The sequence below is a fragment of the Leuciscus leuciscus genome (assembly GCF_965113295.1).
Source record: "Leuciscus leuciscus genome assembly, chromosome: 4".
Classification (NCBI taxonomy): domain Eukaryota; kingdom Metazoa; phylum Chordata; class Actinopteri; order Cypriniformes; family Leuciscidae; genus Leuciscus; species Leuciscus leuciscus.
This window is the reverse complement of record NC_138728.1, coordinates 27,828,184-27,841,234: the sequence shown is the minus strand read 5'-3', so window position 1 is coordinate 27,841,234 and position 13,051 is coordinate 27,828,184. Positions and strand designations below refer to the sequence as shown.

The 13,051-nt window shown below is 38.7% G+C and overlaps 1 long non-coding RNA gene across 1 annotated transcript in view; it reads left to right on the top strand.

Moving 5' to 3' along the window:
- Window positions 1-13,051, top strand: part of LOC309497719 — a 209,512-nt gene that overhangs the window by 84,696 nt on the left and 111,765 nt on the right. The window lies entirely within an intron of this gene.

Below are 13,051 nucleotides of genomic sequence, written 5' to 3'. Positions count from 1 at the left end.
CAATGACTACCTTGATTATTAGCCTGGTCTCACAGGATCTGAATGAATGCTGAAAGAAGAGAGATGAGTTCTTGTGCAGAAGCAGTCCCTAATGGTACCCTGCGTAAAGTGATCAACACCGTTTCCAATCTAAAAGCACATTACATAAAAAAAGTTCAAGAGACAAAAATAAGATTGAAATTAATAATACATGGATTTTTATTTTATGGAACTTTGTTGGCAGTGTTCTGAATCGTTCCTAGCCTTTCACTTTAGAAAACTTCCATCATTAATGAATAACTACACAGTAATAAACAAGTAACGCAATATTAACTTTATAGTAACTACTATTAACTAACAATAAACTCTGATTCTTTTTTTAGTTGGTAATAGTGCTCAGTTGACTGTGGTAGTTAACTATTACCTATTAAGTAATTACTAGTAGAAACCAGAGAACTACCAATAACTAGGCCAACTATATGGTGCATAATTAATGAAAGTAATGCTTAATACTTACCTTACCTTATCACTTACCTGATAGTTATACTGTCATTACACTATCATTGTCAACAAGCAATAGCAACATGCACCTAGCCCTGTCTGGCTTTGCTAATTTGAAACAAGATAATATTTGAGTAGATATCAATGAGGCTTATGTGATATTACATCAACTACAGATAACATGTTAATGAGATAAAATCAACATGTTATTTTCAGTCAGACAGGGAAAGGTACATTGTTGATATAAACTCATAATGAACATTTAGCAAGCTGGTTTAACTGTGGCACTGCTCTGCGAACTGAGCAGTTTGTCCACTTAGCACCTGTATGTTGTAAGGTGCCTCATTTTTCCGCACCGAGGGAAAAGACCTAGCCCTCACAAATATGTGTGATGGGCTCCTATTAACTGTCGATTAAAGACATGTTAAGTGTTAAATAAAATCTAACACAGTACACAGAGTCAACAACTCCATATCACAGCTAAGCTTACTACCCCTAGCTGCTACAAGCTAGCAGAAACTGAGGTAAATTAGCGTCCATTCATACCTTCAATGTCGTGGATAAAACCTTCGATCCAGTTACTGTATCCCTTAATTAACACAGCCTTAATTAACCCTTAATTAACACGGGGGATGTTGCAGTCGGTACTGGCCCACTGCTCCACATTTTGTATCGTTAATTCGGGCAGACAGGAAAGATTGGTGGTCCACACTGGAGTTTCCATTGCTGGTGCTGCTGAATCTTCTATAGAAGATCGTATGCGTCGGAGTCAAACTTCCGGGTTTGTGTACCCCTCAACGGCGTTCGAGTTTTCAAAATGGCCGCCAAGTGAATAAGACGAATACCACACTACAAAAAGAATCGTGTAAAACCCGGTAAACCCTGAGATTACTCGTGACATTAAAACAAAATATATGAATATGAGAACGTGTATATAATATAACTAAATTAATGATCTCTTAAATATTTTATAATTTCACTAAACATTTCATTAAGTTTCATGAACATTTTTATTAAACATATGGACCTTTATGTTCATTAAACTCCTTAAATGTTTTAAAACAAACCTTTCTTTAGTGAACTCACAACAGACGCAGGAACGGCGCAGTCTTATGACGTCACATCGTCAATATAGAAAATAAAATGTTGTTTTATGGTGCTTAATTTAACCCCTTGTTCGGGTCTTAAATATAGACACCTTCTACCTTATTTTGTTTATTCTCAGGTTAGGTAAAGTCAGTCGAATTCGTTCTAAACAATAAGTACATAAATTTCCATACTTACAATTCAGTCGAAAGACTGCTCCGTGGTTTAGTTCAGCTCAATCTTTTGTAAAACAGAGACTTAAGGCAGGTGAGCTTCTTAATTTAAATTACATGTATTTTTTATTAAATACAGGTTAACTAGTTTACATAAAAGGTACTAATATATAAAATAAAAATAAAAGTAAATCAAAATCAAATAATTTGCAAGCTTTCATCTTCATGAGGCGCAATGGCAAGGCATCTAACACCGGAGAGGCCGTCCTTGGTGAACCAGCGTCTGACTTTGACATTCCTTACAATACTTTTTATAGTCCACACGCCCTCCGCACAGATTCAGTCCTTTACAGACAATCTGTCCAATCCGAAGTCTTGAACTGTCCTCCATTCTGGAAACCCCCTTGCAAACTCCATATATAAAGCTCTTTCCTTTGTTCTCCTTTGCTTGCTGTTCTGGACCCTCTGCCTTTCTCCTGCGCCTCATGCTCCTCATCAAACGGGTAATGCTTGCCATTTCTACTTTGCTAAGATACATGCTTTTTACTGCTTAGTGTTACTTCTATCTACTGATTAAATGTTTTACTATGAGTACATCATTGTCGTTTCTTGCATGCATTACTACAATAAAAGGTTATTACAAAAACAAGTTGTGATGTCTTTCTTAATAAAACAGATTCATAATAAAGACTTTTATAACACAAGTTGTGGTGTCCTTCTTAATAAAACAGATTCTCAATAAAGACTTTTACAAAACCAGTTGCAGTGTCTTTCTTATACAACACTCTTTCTTACTAAATCATAATAACATACATAAGCTTATACATGAAAGTCATTGGTTAATACAGAATAAATTGCATATATATTCCACTTACAAAGTTACAATTGTGGATAATATCATCTCAGCCTATATATATGAGGTATTATAAGAGAATAAATTGCATGTTCACTTAACAATGTCTAAAAATTATGATCTAGCAAGAATCAGTAGAAGATAATGTAACGTCTGGACCAATCAGACACACACAAATGATTCATTTATTTAATGAATAATCCAGCAAACTCACTCTCCCAACAAATGCCTGTGAAACTTCCCCCCAAAACTAACATCCCAAATTAAGCTAACACACTAGCAGAACGCGTTGTATTGTTACAGGACACACTGAGACTGATAAGAGGATTTTACAATCCAAAAGAATGTCCAGAAAGCTGCGACTCTTACTTAATTCTCACTGAGAAGGAGAAATAAACCCTGTTAATTCTATATATTCTATATATAACCATTTGAGAAATGTGTAAACATGTATCTAATTTTCCGATCTCACGATTTTCCTTTAATGTGGTTGTCTTTTGTATTCTTGTAAACTCTATTGGGTTAATATTTCAGACTTTGGATAATATGGTTAACCAAATCAAATGTGTGGCATTTTTGGTATCTATAAACTCCAATCTTCATCCCCGTTTTGTTAATTTACGTTACAGTCTGCTGACGCATTAGTATTATAAGCATCTTAAAGATTCTTGTGTTAAACATCCAATCAAATTGCATGTTCAAAGGGACAATGGGTCGTAAAAATTTCCCTCCAAAGGGAAATCTTCTCATTGGCTCACACAGCTCCATAGGTTGTGCCATCTTCACGCTTTAAAGTAATTGATCAGCTCTTAGCTCTCGCTTAGTCCCTTTCTGAAATGCTGACGTGAAGATGATGCTGAACTAGAAGCCTCTAAGGACCCACCAAGCTTGTGCCAGGCTGCGGCCTTGTCTTTCCATTCACCAAAGATACTCTGAAAACCATTGGTTCTCTCTTACCACATCAGCAAAGATCAACTGGAGCCTCAACAGATTGCATCAGGACAGTTTAATTCAAATGGGCGAGACATGCAAGTATCAAACTTAGTCTCATTATTTGAAACATTAAGTATCCTTACCCCTTTAAAGAAGGGCGTGTTAGAACTAAACTGATGGTTTGCTCAAGGCTGTTGATCTGCTGAATTTCAAACAATGCTATAATTTCTTGCTTTCCTGTATTCTGCTTCAGCTCTCTTTCCCTTGGTAAACTGTATGCATGTATGTGTGTGTATGTTAGAGTAGTTTAAGTGTTTAGACTAGTTAATAAAATCTTGTTCATGTCACACGTAAAGTTGTCGTGTCTCAAGCTCATAACTGGAGTCACTAATCATTTAAGATTTTTTGCTACTGCTCTTAGTAGTACTGCAAATTAAGAAAGACATTTCCCATGCCCCGGAAATGTACATTTCTTAGAGTTAATAAACAATTAATCCTGAGTGTTCACGGGACAAACAGGTTAATTGATTGTAATATTAATTTATGATAGTAAGTTAATTATATTAACTGATCCAAATATTCATAATCAATTATAACCAGTTATTATTGATTATTAATATTTCATAGAGCTAATTTGCTACAATAAGTAACATTTTCAAGAATAAATGTGATTCTTTCAATACTAAATAAGTACTGATATAACAAGTTAAAGTAAAGTATTTCGAACATTTTTGAATCAATATTAAGCCAAGTCTCTAGTGACAAGGGTCATTTACACTTGTTAAGTTTACACTTACACTTTTTATTTTTTTTCATTTACACTTGTTACACTTAAGTGTTATAAACGCAACACTTTTGTTTTTGCCCCCACTTTTTAATGCGCTGAACTCAAAGATCTAAAACTTTTTCTATGTACACAAAAGGCCTATTTCTCTCAAATATTGTTCACAAATCTGTCTAAATCTGTGTTAGTAAGCACTTCTCCTTTGCCGAGATAATCCATCCACCTCACATTGGCATATCAAGATTCTGATTAGACAGCATGATTATTGCACAGGTGTGCCTTGCACAAACCCCTGCCCCTTTTGTCTCAAAATGTATTGTGCCCCTCTCTGATAAATGTAAATAATACTAATTATTAAAATAAATATAATAAATAACAATACACTTAAACACCATTGCCACTAACAATATACTTTTTTTTTTTGGCGGAAGCATTTGGCAGAGGTGAAGTGGTAGGCGGAGTTTCCTTTGCAGCGCTATGTATGCAGCAGTTCACCGTGAGTCTTCAAACTACACGAGCAGCAGGTAACATTAAGCTAATACGGTAAAGTTACATTTATCCTACCATGCTACTGTAAAAGTTGCGGCAGCATGTGAGTTATGCTTAACAATCATAAAAGTATAACTCAATTTCAGCTGCATTCTGAGTCTGACAATGTCATTCGTTTTTATCCAAGGCCATAGCAAGTGTTACTAGCTTGGGGAAATACATCTAGTGAAAGGAAATTTTAAGTCCATGTCCAGCTCTAAAATTGTAAGGAATTTATATCTTTGATGTCATTGTACACTTTACATGCATTTGTTATGCATATGATTAGTTAATGTTAGTTAATATGAAAAATAAACAAGAGCAAAACATGTTAGGCTACTGTAGGCATATTTGTTAATCTTAGTTAATAATAATACAACTTTTAATTGTTTGTTCATGTTATGTCACAGTCATTGCATTAACTAATGTTAACAAATACAACTTTTGATTTTAATAATGTTTTAGTAAATGCTGAAATTAATATTAACTAAGATTAATAAATGGTGTAGAAGTGCAGTTCATTATTAGTTGATGTTAAGATCACAGGTCGGGATGGGCCAAGCTAGACTGCGCCCACCCCTGAACCAGGACCACCTCGAGGAGCGTGTCAGAGGGAGGAGTCGGAGACAGAGAATAAATTTAACAAGTTTTATTTCGAAGTAAAAGCAAATTGGAAATCCTAATCTAAAATCTTCTTCCTTGTTGCCCTCAGGGATCGAAGGTGAACGATGCAGCGGCCGGGGTCTCTCCCGCCCTCTTCCTCAGTGCGAACCCTGCAGTGGATGGACGGCGAACAGGTGAGTGGTCAAGTAGGTCTTTCGCAGGTGGGAATGCGGTTGGCAAGTGAGCAGTCCGATAAGTCTCCTCTGGTAAGTAGGTAATTCCGGCCTTCCTTCCTTCTTTCACAGGTGCGGAATTTGTGGCGGATGGATGTCAGTCAGGTACGTATACGGCAGGTACACGGTCTCAAGGTAGGGTGGCCAGGGGAGTCTTCCTTGAGAGAGAGGTGTGGTCAGACTCTTCTACTTTCCTTATGACACCAGAGCAGGGCTTTAAGCAGGTACACGGCAAGCCGGTGAGTAAATAGGTGGAGAACACACTGAATGGCGACTCCAACACGGCACACTGTTCCCACGCTCGCTCACAGGGGGGGGGCAGGCACTTCTCCAGTACAGATGGGTTACAAGGTGGTAACAGACTCGAAGTCGACGGGCTGTATGGAGCTTCTTCCGAGACAGACAGAATGAACAGGCTGCAAACGAAGGGTGCAGGTCTCACGTTCGTTGGAGGAGGACGGCCACTGCTCACCACACAGGTGGGCCGCCGGTATGCCACAGACTCGCAGTCAACGACTGAACAGGGCTTCTCCTGAGACAGGCGGACTGGATGTTTCAGACAGAGTATGCAGTCTTCACGTTCGTTGCAGAGGGACGGGCACTTCTCCAGTACAGGTTGGTTACAAGGCGGTAACAGACGCGAAGTCGCCAGACGGTACAGGCTTCGTCCGGTCGGACAGAATGAATGCTTCAAGCAGAGTGTATAGTTCTCACGTGCGCTGCAGGGGGACGAGCACTTCTCACATTACAGGCAAATTACAAAGAAGCCGACAGGCTGGATGGGGCTTCTTCTGGAACAGACAGAATGAGTACTTCAACAGTATACAATTCTCACAGTTGTTGCAAGGGGACGCGCACTTCTCACAATATAGGTAGGTTGCGGGGCTGCAGCAGACTCGAAGTCGACGGGCTGCACGGGACTTCTTCTGAGACAGACAGAATGAATGCTTCAAACAGGACGTACAGCTCTCGCACTTTTTCTGAGGGGGACGATCACTTCTCACAGTACGGGTGGGCTACAAAGATGCAGCAGACTCGAAGTCGACAAGCTGAACGGGGCTTCTTCTGGAATAGACAGAAATAGTACTTCAACAGTATGCAATTCTCATGGTTGTTGCAAGGGGACGCACACTTCTTACAATATAGGTGGGTTGCGGGGCTGCAGCAGACTCGAAGTCGACGGGCTGCACGGGACTTCTTCTGAGACAGACAGAATGAATGCTTCAAACAGGACGTACAGCTCACACTTTTTCTGAGGGGGACGACCACTTCTCACAGTACAGGTGGGCTACAAAGATGCAGCAGACTCGAAGTCGACAAGCTGAACGGGGCTTCTTCTGACACAGACAGAGTGGATATTTCAGACAGAGCGTGCCAGCCTCACGTTCGTGACAGAGGGACAGTCACTTCTCCCAGCACAGGTGGGTTACAAGTGTACGGCAGACTCGAGGTCGACAAAACAAACGGGGACTCTTCAGAGGCAAACAATGAACATTTCAACAGGGCATCTCCTCTCCTATTAGCACAAACAGAGGGGTTAAATTCTAATCCCAGATGATAATTCTCCAACATCCAGATAGATAGAACAGATCAATGTCACTGAGCTCTCATTATTGACAGTAGACCAGCATGACATATGGAAAGTGCACGGTAAAGAGAAATGTATCTTCCACACACACGGCAATTCCACTTCAAGCATATAATGTGGGAGAAAACGTAAATTTTAGGCACTGCAAACTCACTTCACGAAGTGCAATTTAAAGCCAGCACTCACCCTTGGGTCTCTGTTGTCCGAGGGGGCCGCGATCATCAATGCTGTGAAGGAGGTTTTGAGATGTTTCTTCACAGACACAGGCAGAGTTCACATCACCATTTATAATGGAGGAAGAGATCAGAGATCAATAATGAATCAATACAATCCACTCAGTGATATTTATGATCGTGATCCAAACCACATCCAATTCAGTGTCGAATGCATGCAATTACGAGACTCAGTTCTCGGTTACTTAGCTCCTCTCCAATGCAAACGGGGTATTTCACTCTCCCTCTGTTTCCCTCTGTTGCCCTCAAGTCCCTCATCAAGTCAACACTCTCCTCTTCATTCGACAGCGCTCCAATAGCTGCAACCACCCGCTAAAACGACTTCTCACGGGGGAGAACCACCCCCAACAGCCTCTTTCTCTTGCTTTTTATATTCTCTCAAATGCTGACGGGGCCTCACCCAAACTCTCAGAGTAAATTCCCCACACCTGTTGTCAATCTGTCATTTGGGGTTGTCATGGCAACAGACGCACACGCAGGCCTGGGGACGGTGTTACACTCAAAGTGTCCCAACGGGAACACTGCTTCAGCGGGAATAAGTTCCATATGCTATTTGTCACACCGTGACATTAACAAACTTAACTAATGAAACCTTATTGTAAAGTGTTACTGATTTCATGATAGCTAACACTTTAATGAATACATACATAAAATCAACATAACTAAACATGAATTCCTCATAATTACCTACTTGATTCTCTGTTTTGTTTGGTAAAGTAAATAATATTTAGTAATATTATCATCATTTCCCTATTTTTGTTTGATGTGTTATGCATTCTAATTGTATCAACATCTTTTCATTGGTAATGAAGAGAGGCTCTCTGACCTACTTCTGCTCTCCATCGAGCGGGATATTCCAAATAATTGTGAGGAAGTCATTAAAAATATATAAAAACACAACAGACAGATGGGTACTGCTTTAAATACAGGTGATTTATTTAAAAAATAAATGTTTTTTTTAAAAAGTGCCCTTTTTGGTCCTTCCGCCCCTGCCCCGGAGGAGGTCTGTGCATGCCACTGGCTTGGATGCAGCTGCTCAGAAAATGGAAACCTATTAAACCTGCAATAAACCTCTTGTTTTGGATATTATCTGTGCGTTGCACAGATGTTACATGACAAAAACCATGATCAGCAATGCAGCCATTGGCTGGTGGCAAGACAGCAATGTGATGACATATTAAAAAGAACATCACACATCTGCCTAAAAACATGACGAATTTCTGGACCTTTATAAGTAAACAATCAAGCAACCGAAACTACATAAAAGTTATAATAGATTAATTAAATGTGTACTGTTTGTTACATGATTCCCAATAATTTTCCTTATTTCACAATTTCTAGTATTTCCAAAACGCAGCAGCTCGAGGTCTTAGCAGAACCAGGAAGTATGACCATATTAGCCCTGTTCTGTCAACACTGCATTGGCTTCCTATTAAACATCGTATACATCATTTTAAAATATTGCTGATTACTTACAAAGCACTAAATGGTTTAGCTCCGCAGTACTTGAGCGAGCTCTTAACGCATTATAGTCCTTCACGTCTATTGCGATCTCAAAATTCCGGCCAGTTGATAATACCTAGAATCAGTGTTGGTCAAGTTACTTGGAAAAAGTAATTAGTTACTGATTACTGATTACTTCTCCAAGAAAGTAATCCAGTTACTTTACTGATTACTTATTTTCAAAAGTAATTAGTTACTTTACTAGTTACTTTACTTGTTACTTTTCAAAAACATGATGCACGAAATGAATACGCTATAAAGCAATAGACCTTTCTGCTTAATTCTATTCTTTCTGCATATTCCATCATCTAAAATTTAATCAAATGAAACATTCTTTTTTAAAACTTGTTTTATTAGTTTCAGTATTTTAACTTTATGCACATTGCATCAATGACTCACTCATTAAGATGGTCGCCTGCCGCCTCCTACTGGCGGTTTATAAATATTATTTCTATGCACAAATAATATTTCTTATTTGTATATTCAAAAAATATTTTAAATAATCTCATTACATTATTTAATGCAGTTTATTTGATTGGTAACAGCCCTTTAGCATGTTATTATTCTATTGTAATTTATTGATCAAATTTAAGAATTTTAAATGAAAGATGAAGCAAACAATTAGGGAAAAATGCCCTTTATAAAGGTTAAAATATCATAAATATGCCGATTTATATATGTTAAAGCTGACTGAACTGATGAGAATACTGATTCGGAATAAATTATATTTACAACACACACACACAAAATCAAATTTTTTTCCTGTTCCAACAAATGTTTTTACTCAGACAAGTGAATGACTGACCGAAGGACAAATGAAAAGGCTTAAATGTTGAGCCCTGGTATATTTTTTATTTATTATTATTCATTTATTTACCCATAAACCTGTCTTTAGGAAGCCATAAGTTACAGTGGCAAGAATAACTTTGTGAAACCTTTGGGGGTGGTGGACAGGGTTTACATTAAGACAGGAGTATGCCTTAATCTAGTTGATCATGCATTTCTTTTCTTTTATTCCACAGCTGATGTGTGCAGTTTTTTATTGCTTGCATTAAAATAATTTTCTCTTGTTTTGTTTTTTAATTGCAATCTTTTTCTTCTGCCATTCATGCTTATCAGCCCCATGCAATCTTAAGCTTATTCTTGGTTCAGCTGCACACAGTCTGAAAAGGTTTTTTGGCAGTTTGCTCAAATAAAAGACCCATTCTAAGAGCTGTTGACGTTTCTACCTTGGGAAAGAACGTTAAACGAACAACTTAAAAAGGCATGACAAATCATGACATAAGACTGGCATCACTCACAACGTACCAATGCATTATCCCTCATGAACAAATATAACGTATGATGTTTGCACGTGCATACCAGTTTACCATTACGACATCGTTCATGAATAAACCAACACGGACAAACGGTGCGTGTTCACGCGTCAAAATTCACGCGTTTCGTTTAAAGACTTTTGAACGCGATCGCTTCCCATAGTGTTTACCACTGACTTCGCGGCGCTCATGTCATTGTCACTCACGAGTCACGGCTCACGTCGCGAGACAGTCTCGCAGTATAACGCAGTAACGCAGCCTGCTTACGGGGAAGTAACAGTAATCTAATTACTGTTTTTGCAATTGTAATCCCTTACTTTACTCGTTACTTGAAAAAAGTAATCGGATTACAGTAACGCGTTACTTCTAACGCGTTACTGCCCATCAGTGCCTAGAATATCAAAATCGACTGCTGGCGGTAGATCCTTTTCCTATTTAGCACCAAAACTTTGGAACAGACTTCTTACCATTGTCCGGGAAGCAGACACACTCTGTCAGTTCAAAGCTAGACTAAAAACACATCTCTTTGACCCAGGGCCGCATTAAGACCTTTTTTTTATTTTTATAAATCCATCCATTTTTTTCCGAAACGCTATAAATCCATAATTTTTTTCCAAAAATTGATGGTTTGTCTTTTTAAAAAAGTCTTTTGTCTTTTATTTTTCGTTTTCGCATTTATGAGGAAAAAAACAATGTTAGGCTGACAGTTCTCCATTACAGAAGCGGTACTAAAAGACTTTCACAGAGACCTCAAACAGAAAGCACAAAGCCTTTCTTTAAATCGACTTTCGTTTTGTATTAATTGTATCTTAATTTTAATACATTTTCCATTAACCAATTTCCTGGATTTAATAGCCTAAATAAAAAGTAGGCTAAATATAGCCTATATAATCAAGCCGGCGCCTGAACTGGAGCTTAAGATCATCCCGAAACTCAGCGTATACTCGCCTCACAGACCTAACATTTTTTTAAATATATCTATTATCTACAGAAAGCTTGAAATCTTTACTTTTAAACAGAACCATTCAAAACAAAATAAAACTAGGCTATGTAATCGAAATGTGCATTTCTCTCCGGCCCGGCGCATTCACTACTGAAGATCGTGAGTGAGTAGCCTATCGTCAACTTCATCTTTGCAATAAACAATAAAAATGTCTCATTGCAATATTTTACATATTCATAATCATTACTTGCTGGTTCTTTGTGACAGCTTTTAGGTGACGTTTATGAACGCGTCACTTCTACATCAGCACCGAAAACACTGCGTGAGTAAGATGTGTGGTGTGACTCGTGAGTAACTAAAGGAGGGTCAATTGCAAACGGTCAATTATAATATTGATAATGATACCTTGATAATGAATGTAATTTATGGCAAAGCGCCACCAAGTAACAGGGCTGATTTGTGTGGGGCGCGGTAAGGCTTTGGCAATCAGCGTCACCGATGGCTAGTCAATATGCTGCATAGCCAATCACGGGCCCCCTCCTTGCTCGGGCCCCGGGGCTTTAGCCCCACCTAGCCCTATGGTTAATACGGCCCGGCTTTGACCTAACATACACATAACACATTATAGACTTCTATAATTCAATGTTAGGCTGCATAGATCAGGTCAGCCGAAACCGGGAACACTTTGCATAAATCCTGATGTACAAATTTTAAGAATCTATTTCAAATATGCTTCCATACATAACATCACGGTAAAGAATATTGTATTTAGCTTTTAAGGTTAAGATGATGATATCACACGAATGATTCTGCTCAGCAAAGTTGCAATTCCTGTTTTCACTGAGACTCTCACCTTTTGTTCTGCTTTGGCTTTCGGAGCCCAAGAATCGTTAGGTTGATTGGATTAGCTGTAGGGGAGACTTTCACCTTTTGTCTTTAATGGCTCTGGGATGGCTCTTGGAACCGGAGTTTCCTGGCATTTGAATAGTTACGCTGATTCAATTGGACTGGTAGCGTTCTCAGAGCAGGGTGTGTTCCTACTTCATTTACATGCTTTGTTCAGAGTCTCCGCCTCTATGTAATCCCTCCCCCTTGGAATATATATAACTACAATGCATGCTGTATTAGATTTAGATTGTTGGAGAACTGCAGCCACGTACAGCGAAGTTCTCAATAAAGAATAACTTCTGTTTGAACGCAATCCCAACGTCACCTGGTCTTGCTTTGAAGAAGAAAAAGTTTCCTACAGCACCTACGCTAATTTTACTGTTTTCACGTTTGCAATCACATCACCCTCATCACTGCCACTACAAAGGCACACTCCTCACCACAGTTCATCGTCCGACCTCGTTTGATGTATGTGCACTCTTCCCCTTTGTCTCCAGCGTCTTCCTTCCCTCTGTGTTTCCGCCAAGATCACCCTTTGGACTCCACTATCCTGCTTACCTCATCCCTGCACCTTTGTTATTCAATAAATCACTGTTCACCATCCACCTTCCTCTCCTGTAACAATAATCCAGGTCATTCGCAACAATATCTGTCTCTTATGGGTATCTTCCATTAACTAAGCAGAGTAGTACAGTAAAGAGTATTGTTCTGGCTATATCTGAACTACCATTGTTACATTTTATGAGTAGATGTATTACCTTTAAGTGCAATACTATTCATTCTCTGCAATACTACATACTCTGGTAGTAACACTCATTAAACTGAATTCACTCTAAACATGAAACTAAGCTTTAAGAAAAAAAAGAAAGAAAAAAACCCCCATAAAACTAAGCTTTAAGGGAAAAAA